Below are 7,848 nucleotides of genomic sequence, written 5' to 3' on the forward strand. Positions count from 1 at the left end.
AACGGGGCAATGGGGGCACACAGGGAAACAGCTCCCCACCCCAGCTCACCTCCGCTCTGCCTCCTCCGCCGAGCACACAGCCCAGCTCTAATTCTCCTCCAGTCGGCTTCGCAAGCCTGGGCGGGGAGAATTAGAGCAATGTCGGAGTGCTCAGTGGAGGGGGTGGAGCCGAGGTGAGCTGGGGCGGGCTCCCCAGGCAGGCTTACCTTCCGCAGGCAGGGGCGGCAGGTTATATCTGTGTGCGGTGCCCGGGCTCCAGGAATATTCAGGGCTGGGGGCCCTGCTCCAGCAATATTTGGAGCTGGGTCTCTCCCCCGGCCCTGAGCCTCCCCAATGCCCCAAACCCTCATCCCCAGCCAGAGCCCTCATCCCCCTGCACCCTAATCCTCTGCCCCAGCCCTGAGCCCCCCTGCAGCATGAACCCCTCATCCCCCTGCACCCTGATCCTCTGCCCCAGCCCTGAGCCCCCCCGCAGCATGAACCCCTCATCCCCCTGCACCCTAATCCTCAGCCCCAGCCCTGAGCCCCCCGCAGCATGAACCCCTCATCTCCCTGCACCCTAATCCTCAGACCCAGCCAGAGCCCTCATCCCCCTGCACCCTAATCCTCAGCCCCAGCCCTGAGCCCCCCCGCGCAGCATGAACCCCTCATCCCCCTGCACCCTAATCCTCTGCCCCATCCCTGAGCCCCCCCCGCAGGATGAACCCCTCATCCCCCTGCACCCTAATCCTCTGCCCCAGCCCTGAGCCCCCCCGCAGCATGAACCCCTCATCCCCCTGCACCCTAATCCTCAGCCCCAGCCCTGAGCCCCCCCGCGCAGCATGAACCCCTCATCCCCCTGCACCCTAATCCTCTGCCCCAGCCCTGAGCCCCCCTGCTCAGCATGAACCCCTCATCCCCCTGCACCCTAATCCTCTGCCCCAGCCCTGAGCCCCCCCGCACAGCATGAACCTCTCATCCCCCCGCACCCTAATCCTCTGCCCCAGCCCTGAGTCCCCTCCTGCATCATGAATCCCTCATCCTCAGCCCCACAGCCCTCACCCCTGTATTCCCTCCTATCCCCAAACTCCCTCCCCACAAGGTGCACCCCTCCCCCTTCCCACATACCACTTCCCAACCCCAAACTCCATCCCAAAGCCTGCACCCTTCACCCCCTCCTGCACACCCACCCCTGCCCCAGCCCAGAGCCTGCACCCAAACTCCATCCCAAAGCCTGCACCCCTCCTGCACCCTAATCCCCAGCCCAGGATCTGCACCCCAGACCTCCCCCTCCCGAGCCCCCTCCCAGAGCATTAGGCAAGTGGGAGCAGAGTTTGGGGGTGCAGAGTTGGGGGGCGGGTTCTGGGCACCACCAAAATTTCTACAAACTTGCCACCCATCTCTGCAGGAGGTCTCCCCAGGCAGGGTAAGCTGCCGTGGCAGGGGGTGGGGTGGGGAGGAAGTCTCCCCAGGCAGGGTTAGCTGCCATGGGGGGATGGGGGGAGTAGTTGCTGCAGGGGGGCTCCCCGGGTGGGGGACCGAGTTACCTGCGGGGGTGGGGGAACGGACAGACGCGGTTAGCTGGGTGGGAGGGTGCAAGGTGGAAGTTTCACCTAGGGCCCAAAACTTCCTTGCACCCGCCCTAGGGCTTTCCGCACCCCTGACAGGCTGATTAGACACCTGCAGCCAATCAAGGCAGAGCTACTCAGGGCACTTGGATTTAAAAAGGAGTCAGTTCAGTTTGTGGTGTGCGTGTGAGGAGCTGGGAGCAAGAGGCGCAAGGAGCTGAGAGGGAGAGGGTGTAGCTGCTGGAGGACTGAGGAGTACAAGCGTTATCAGACACCAGGAGGAAGGTCCTGTGGTGAGGATAAAGAAGGTGTTTGGAGGAGGCCATGGGGAAGTAGCCCAGGGAGTTGTAGCTGTCATGCAGCTGTTACAGGAGGCACTATAGACAGCTGCAATCCACAGGGCCCTGGGCTGGAACCCGGAGTAGAGGGTGGGCCCAGGTTCCCCCCAAAACCTCCCAACTCCTGATCAGACACAGGAGGAGTTGACCCAGACTGTGGGTTCCACCAGAGGGGAAGATCACTGAGGTGAGCAAATCTGCCAATAAGCGCAGGACCCACCAAGGTAGAGGAAGAACTTTGTCGCAGCCTCTAATTGCAGCATTTTTAAACGATCTGCATGCTGCTTGCAGGCTCCTAACACTTGCCACAGCAGCTCCTTTTAACTTCCATTCAACCATCTGTACTTATGGCGATAGGTCGACTTTAGGTCTTTAACTTTGATTGGTAGCTGAGAAGATGGTATATCGGACAGAAACCTCTTCATTTCCTTGTTATTTCCTGACTTCTTTATTCATCACCTTTTCCTTATTTCCCTGCAGATTGTCTAGATCTGGGTGCTAGCAGGGGGCCCTGACGGGCTCCTTATTTTCTGATTTCTTTCGGAAGCATTGAACTTGCCAGGGCACAGTCAGATTCTGGATGTTCATGGAAATGTAACACCTCATGCTCAGCTTTAGTTCTGTTTCTCAGCTCTTTTGGAAAATCGATCTTTAGTCTGTCAGGTAGCATCCTTGCATTAGGATATGGCTAATTAATAAGACCATAAACCTTGGCAATCAAATGGAACCTGAAGTCCACAGAAGAGCCCGAACGGCCCTTGGGGAGTGGAGTGCAAGTTGAGGAAGACTTCCCTGCACAGCTTCTCTCTCAATTCTCGTTTTCCAGTATTGAGAGCAAAAGTCAGGAATCAGCTCAGGGTAGGGTTATACCATGTGTGTGCAGTGGTTAGACAAGGAACTGGACTGGTATGGAGCAAAACTATCTTATGTGTGCCTGATGACTGTACGTTTGAGAAGGAGCAGAAAAGAGCATTGGGGCTGCGGGATAGCGCTTGCATAGGCTTTCTTTGGCCTGTTTTGCTGTAAGAGTTAACAGTGAGAGATTGTTAGTCACATGTCAGTGGGTGGGTTTATGCAAATTAGGCATGTACAGGGAAACCAGCAAGAGGAAGGAGGGTGAAAGACTTCTCTGTCTTTGAACAGAATTGTGTGTTAAGGGCTCTTGCTTTGAATTCTTCCAGTGGAGTCATTTCGGGGAAGTGGTCATCACTTTGAGTTACCTAGTTATCAAAGCCTCGTGAATGGTGTTTGGTGCGTGTCTGGGAGCTCCTCGTGCTGAAGTAGAAAGCAGTGGGGGAAGAGCGGCTGCCTAGCATCCGAAACTCTCAGTATTGCTTCTCTGCTCCTTGAAGCTAAGATCAAAAGCATAGTGTCTGTTCTTATCAGTTTAATATCTGATAAGTCCTTTATTTAAGGACTGTATGTTAAATTGATTTTTGAAACAAGGGGATGGAATAGGAGCTTGCTCTGTCCACCCCATGCTTTGATCTGGTATTGCACTATTTCCAGGACCAGTGTCTCTCCTTTTGGGGAGAATTGTGTGGTTAAAAAAGCAAAATAAGATTCACTCTAAAGATGCTGATTTGAGAAGATTTTTTTTAAAGTAGTTGGAAAATCAGGTCTCTTTAGCACTTAGGTTCTTCATAACAACATATTGTTAAAATTCCTTGGGAGTGTTTTCTGAGTCTACAGCTGTGAGTTTCTTTGTTTTGCTGGAAAATTGTTTTAAAAGCTGAGATTCTTCTGTTTGCTGTGAGTTTTTTCAACAATATGAGGGATGAATGCTTTCCGGACTGAGGGTCTGTTTGGGAGATGGTTGGTTGGGGGGGCATTGTGTGTGTGTGGTGGGGGGGAACACAGATTGGTAATATTCGAGGTCACATGTATATCAATAACTGGATGAGTTACACAGACTTCTCCCCACCCAGCCTACGTTCCATGTATCTTGACTGAGCCTGTCGCCCACCATCCCAGAGCAGAAGCCTGAAGCCAGAGCCCCACTGCACGTGGGGAGGAGGGGAACTCCCGCTGGTTGCCTGCTCCTGCAGTGTTTATGACTCCTGAAGGGGGTAGGGACCAGCCCCTGCAGGCAGCCCGGGGGAAGAGCCACTGCTTTGCTGCCCCTGACTCCCCCTCAATTACAGCCTGGGAGGCTGTGGCCACAATAAAAGCCCCTGGTAGCCACATTTGAGAAATGCTGGAGCTTCAGAGTAAACAAATCCCAGCAGGTTTGTCCCCCACCCTGGGGATTTCCTGCCCTCTCCCACCCAGACCAACCTTCCTGGAAGTTCCCACCCCCTATGTATTTACTGCCCTTTCTCCCCGCCACGGGAACCCACCAGCAACTCCCTGATAATCCCTCCCTCAACTGGCTCCACGGCAGCCATTTCCCTTCCCCTGCCCCTGGGAGGACAGAATGAGCTGGAGCAAAACATGGATGTTGCTCTGCAGCCTGTTAGGGCAAAAAGGGCAACTGGGGACATGTCAGAACAGGAAATAATTTCCCAGCACAATTCCCCCCAGGCTCTTTCCCTGCACACAGATATTCTAGCTTGTCCTGCATGGGACAGAAACATCCAAATCTAGGGCTGTCAATTAATCGCAGATAACTTACGCAATTAACTTTAAAAAAATCATGATTAATCTCAGTTTTAATCACACCGTTAATAGAATACCAATTAAAATTTATTATATTTTGTTTTTCTACATATTCAAATATATTGATTTCAATTACAACATAGAATACGAAGTGTACAGTGCTCACTATATATAGTTATATTACAAATATTTACACTGTAAAATATAAAGTACTGTAGTGCAATCTCTTTATTATTGAAGTGCAACTTGCATATGTAGATGTTGTTGTTGCAGAAGTGCACTCAAAAAGAAAACAATGTAAAACTGTAGAGTCCAGTCAGTCCTACTTCTTGTTCAGCCAATCGCTAAGACAAACAAGTTTGTTTACATTTACTGGAGATAATGCTGCCCGTGTCTTATATATGTCACCTAAAAGTGAGAACAGGCTCTCTCATGGCACTTTTGTAGCCAGCGTTGCAAGGTATTAACGTGTCAGATATGCTAACATCCATATGCCTTCATACTTCAACCACCATTCCAGAGGACATACTTCCATGCTGATAATGCTTGTTAAAAAAATAATGCATTAATTTGTGACTGAAGACCTTGAGGAAGAACTGTATGTCTCCTGCTCCATGGTTTTATCTGCATTCTGCCGTATATTTTGTTTTATGGCAGTCTTGGGTGATGACCCAGCACATGTTGTTCACTTTAAGAACACTTTCACTGCAAATTTGACAAAACACAAAGAAAGTATAACGTGAGATTTCTAGAGATAGCTACAGCGCTCGAGCCAAGGTTTAAGAATCTGAAGAGCCTTCCAAAATCCAAGAGGGACGAGGTGTGAAACATGTTGTCAGAAGTCCTCAAAGAGCAACACTCTGATGCAGACACTACAGAACCTGAACCACTAGACAGGAAAATCAATCTTCGGTGGGTGGCATCTGACTCAGATGAGGAATATGAAGGTACTTTGGCTCGTTATTGAGCAATACCTGTCATCAGCATGGAAGCATGTCCCTGGCGTCTGATTGCTAGAAGCTGGGAGCGGAGAACAGGGGCTGGAGCTCTCCATGGCCGCCTGGTCTGGTCACTCCCTCTGAAGCCCATAGACATGGCCAGCCTTAGGGCTGGGTGATACCAGGGAATTGCCCAGGGGTACCATGGTCAAGGGCGGTGCTGTATGGTGGCAGAGAGGTGTGTGCTGCAGGTGTAAAGTCAGAAACTGCTCCCGGCTGGCAGGGGAGTGCTGCTTGGGGTGGTGCCCAGATTTCTCCCTGCTCCCTCCCGGCATAGGAACATGGGGGGAGGGAGGGGAAGAGAAGGGGGAGAGAGCGGTGATGAGCGGATACTGCTCCCCCCAATGTTCCTCCGTGCCCCCCTAGGGGGCTGTGAGGGGGGAGCAAGGAGCAAGATCGGGGCTCCCTGCCTCCAGGTCACCTTCCCCACCTGGGCTGCATAAGGGGAGGACAGAGAGCAGCAGCCCAGGTGGGGAAGGTGACCTGGAGGCAGGGAGCCCCGATCTTGCTCCTTGCTCCCCCTCTCACAGCCCCCTAGCGCTGTGCGGAGGAGCAGTGTTCAGGGGCGGCGGGGGGAGCGAGCAGCAATGCCAGCTACTCCGTGCATCCAGGTCAGTTTCCCCAAGTGGGCACAGGAGGGGGTGCAGGGGTTAGGGGGAAAGGGGGCACAGTGCAGGGATTACGGGTGCGGGAGGAGGCAGGGGTTAGGGGTGCAGGGGTTAGGGGCACTGGAGGGGGCACAGAGTTAGGGGTGCAGAGCTTGGGGGCACCAGAGGGGGTTCAGGGGTTGGGTGCCAGAGGGGGGGTCACAGGGATTAGGGGGACAGGAGAGGGCACAGGGGTTAGAGGTGCAGATGTTGGGGGGCAGATGTTGGGGGGCAGGATGAGGAGTGCAGGAGGGGGGTGCAGGGTTCGGGTGTAGGGGCGCCAGAGGTCACAGGTTTAGGGTTCGGGGGGGCACAGGGTTAGGGGTGTTGGGGGCACAGGGTTAGGGGTGAGGGATGTAAGGGTTCTGGAGGGGGTGCAGGGTTAGGGGCGCCAGAGGTTGGGGATGTAGGGGTTAGGGGTGCTGGAGGGAGTGCAGGGGGAGCACAGGGTTAGGGGTGCAGAGGGGGGCTCAGGGTTAGGGGCGTGGCCCAACCCCACAGGAGATTGACCCCATGTTTAAAGAACAAACCTCTATCCTAAGGGCTGCAATATCCACTGGGGTGAGAAACGGCATCAGCTCCTTGCTGCCCAGCCTGTGAGAGCTCTGACTGTGCGTCTATAAAGGGAACAGCGAATGGAAGTGAAGTGGCTCCGGTTCGCGCTCTGTTAGAGTCCCACCGGGAACAGGGAGCAGAAGTTAAGTTGCCTCCTGTTCTATAACTGATGGGAGGGGGGGCAGCAGGGATTAGGGGCATGGAGAACGGGGGGGCCTGACAGGCGTTGGGCTGCGGGGTTCCCTGCTGCAGGTTTCCCTGCTGCAGCTCCGCAGACTGGAGCCTGCTCCTCCTGTGCAGGGCCAGCTCCAGCTTCTCTGCCGCCCCAAGCAGGAGGGGGGAAAGGACAAGCTGTGGCTCTTCGGCGGCAGCTCAGCCACACTGCTGCTTCCGCGGCAGTTCGGCGGCGAGTCCTCCCCCCCTTCCTCTTCGGCAGCAATTCGGCGGCAGCTCAAAGACTAAGACAGGGAATGAGGGACCCGCCGCTGAATTTCCGCCAAAGACCCAGACGTGCTGCCCTGATACCGGACGGGCCGCCCCTTTGAATTGGCCTCTCCAAGCACCTGCTTGCTACACTGGTGCCTGGAGCCAGCCCTGCTCCCGTGACAAGCAGGGGCTGGTGCAGAGCGTGGCAGGGCAGGGAGATGACATCTCCCCTAATGGCGGGGCCTTTTCACAGCAAGGGCAGCACCTCCCCGCAGGAGCACAGACCCCACCTACTCCTCCTGCTTTCTCCTGACACCAGCACCACCCTTCCCAGCACCGCCTCATGGCAGCATCTGCTGCCGGACTCGCACCAGAAACGGGAAGTCTGGGCCGGGCCTGGCAGCTGCTGTCAGGAAATGGAAGCAGGAGACATGACCACTCCCATGGTGCTGTGGGGCCTGTCCTGGCTGGTGGGAGATGGAGGCAGTGGACACTACCACTCCCATGGTGCCGTAGGGTTTTCAGGTGGGGTGCCCCCCCCCGGGTTGGGCTCCAGGGGAGGTTTGGCATCTTAAGGGACTGGGGCCCCAGAATAGCTAGGGACGGCCCTGCCCCACAGAACTGCCCGGAGGAAAGAGGGGGCTGCTCAGTTGTGCTGACTTTGCAGCTGGACGCAGCCTTTTGGGTCCGAGTGCCAGTCGTGCTCCCCATGTGTGTGCTGGGAAGGGGCCATCCTGTT

The 7,848-nt window shown here is 55.1% G+C and overlaps 1 non-coding gene across 1 annotated transcript; it reads left to right on the forward strand.

The window, feature by feature from the left end:
- Positions 1–3,215: 3,215 nt before the first annotated feature.
- On the forward strand, positions 3,216–3,410 carry LOC123360348. Its single transcript, XR_006576005.1, has one exon. It is a non-coding gene; the product is annotated as a U2 spliceosomal RNA (small nuclear RNA).
- Positions 3,411–7,848: the final 4,438 nt, after the last annotated feature.

This window comes from Mauremys mutica, unplaced genomic scaffold (genome assembly GCF_020497125.1).
Source record: "Mauremys mutica isolate MM-2020 ecotype Southern unplaced genomic scaffold, ASM2049712v1 Super-Scaffold_100251, whole genome shotgun sequence".
NCBI lineage: Eukaryota > Metazoa > Chordata > Testudines > Geoemydidae > Mauremys > Mauremys mutica.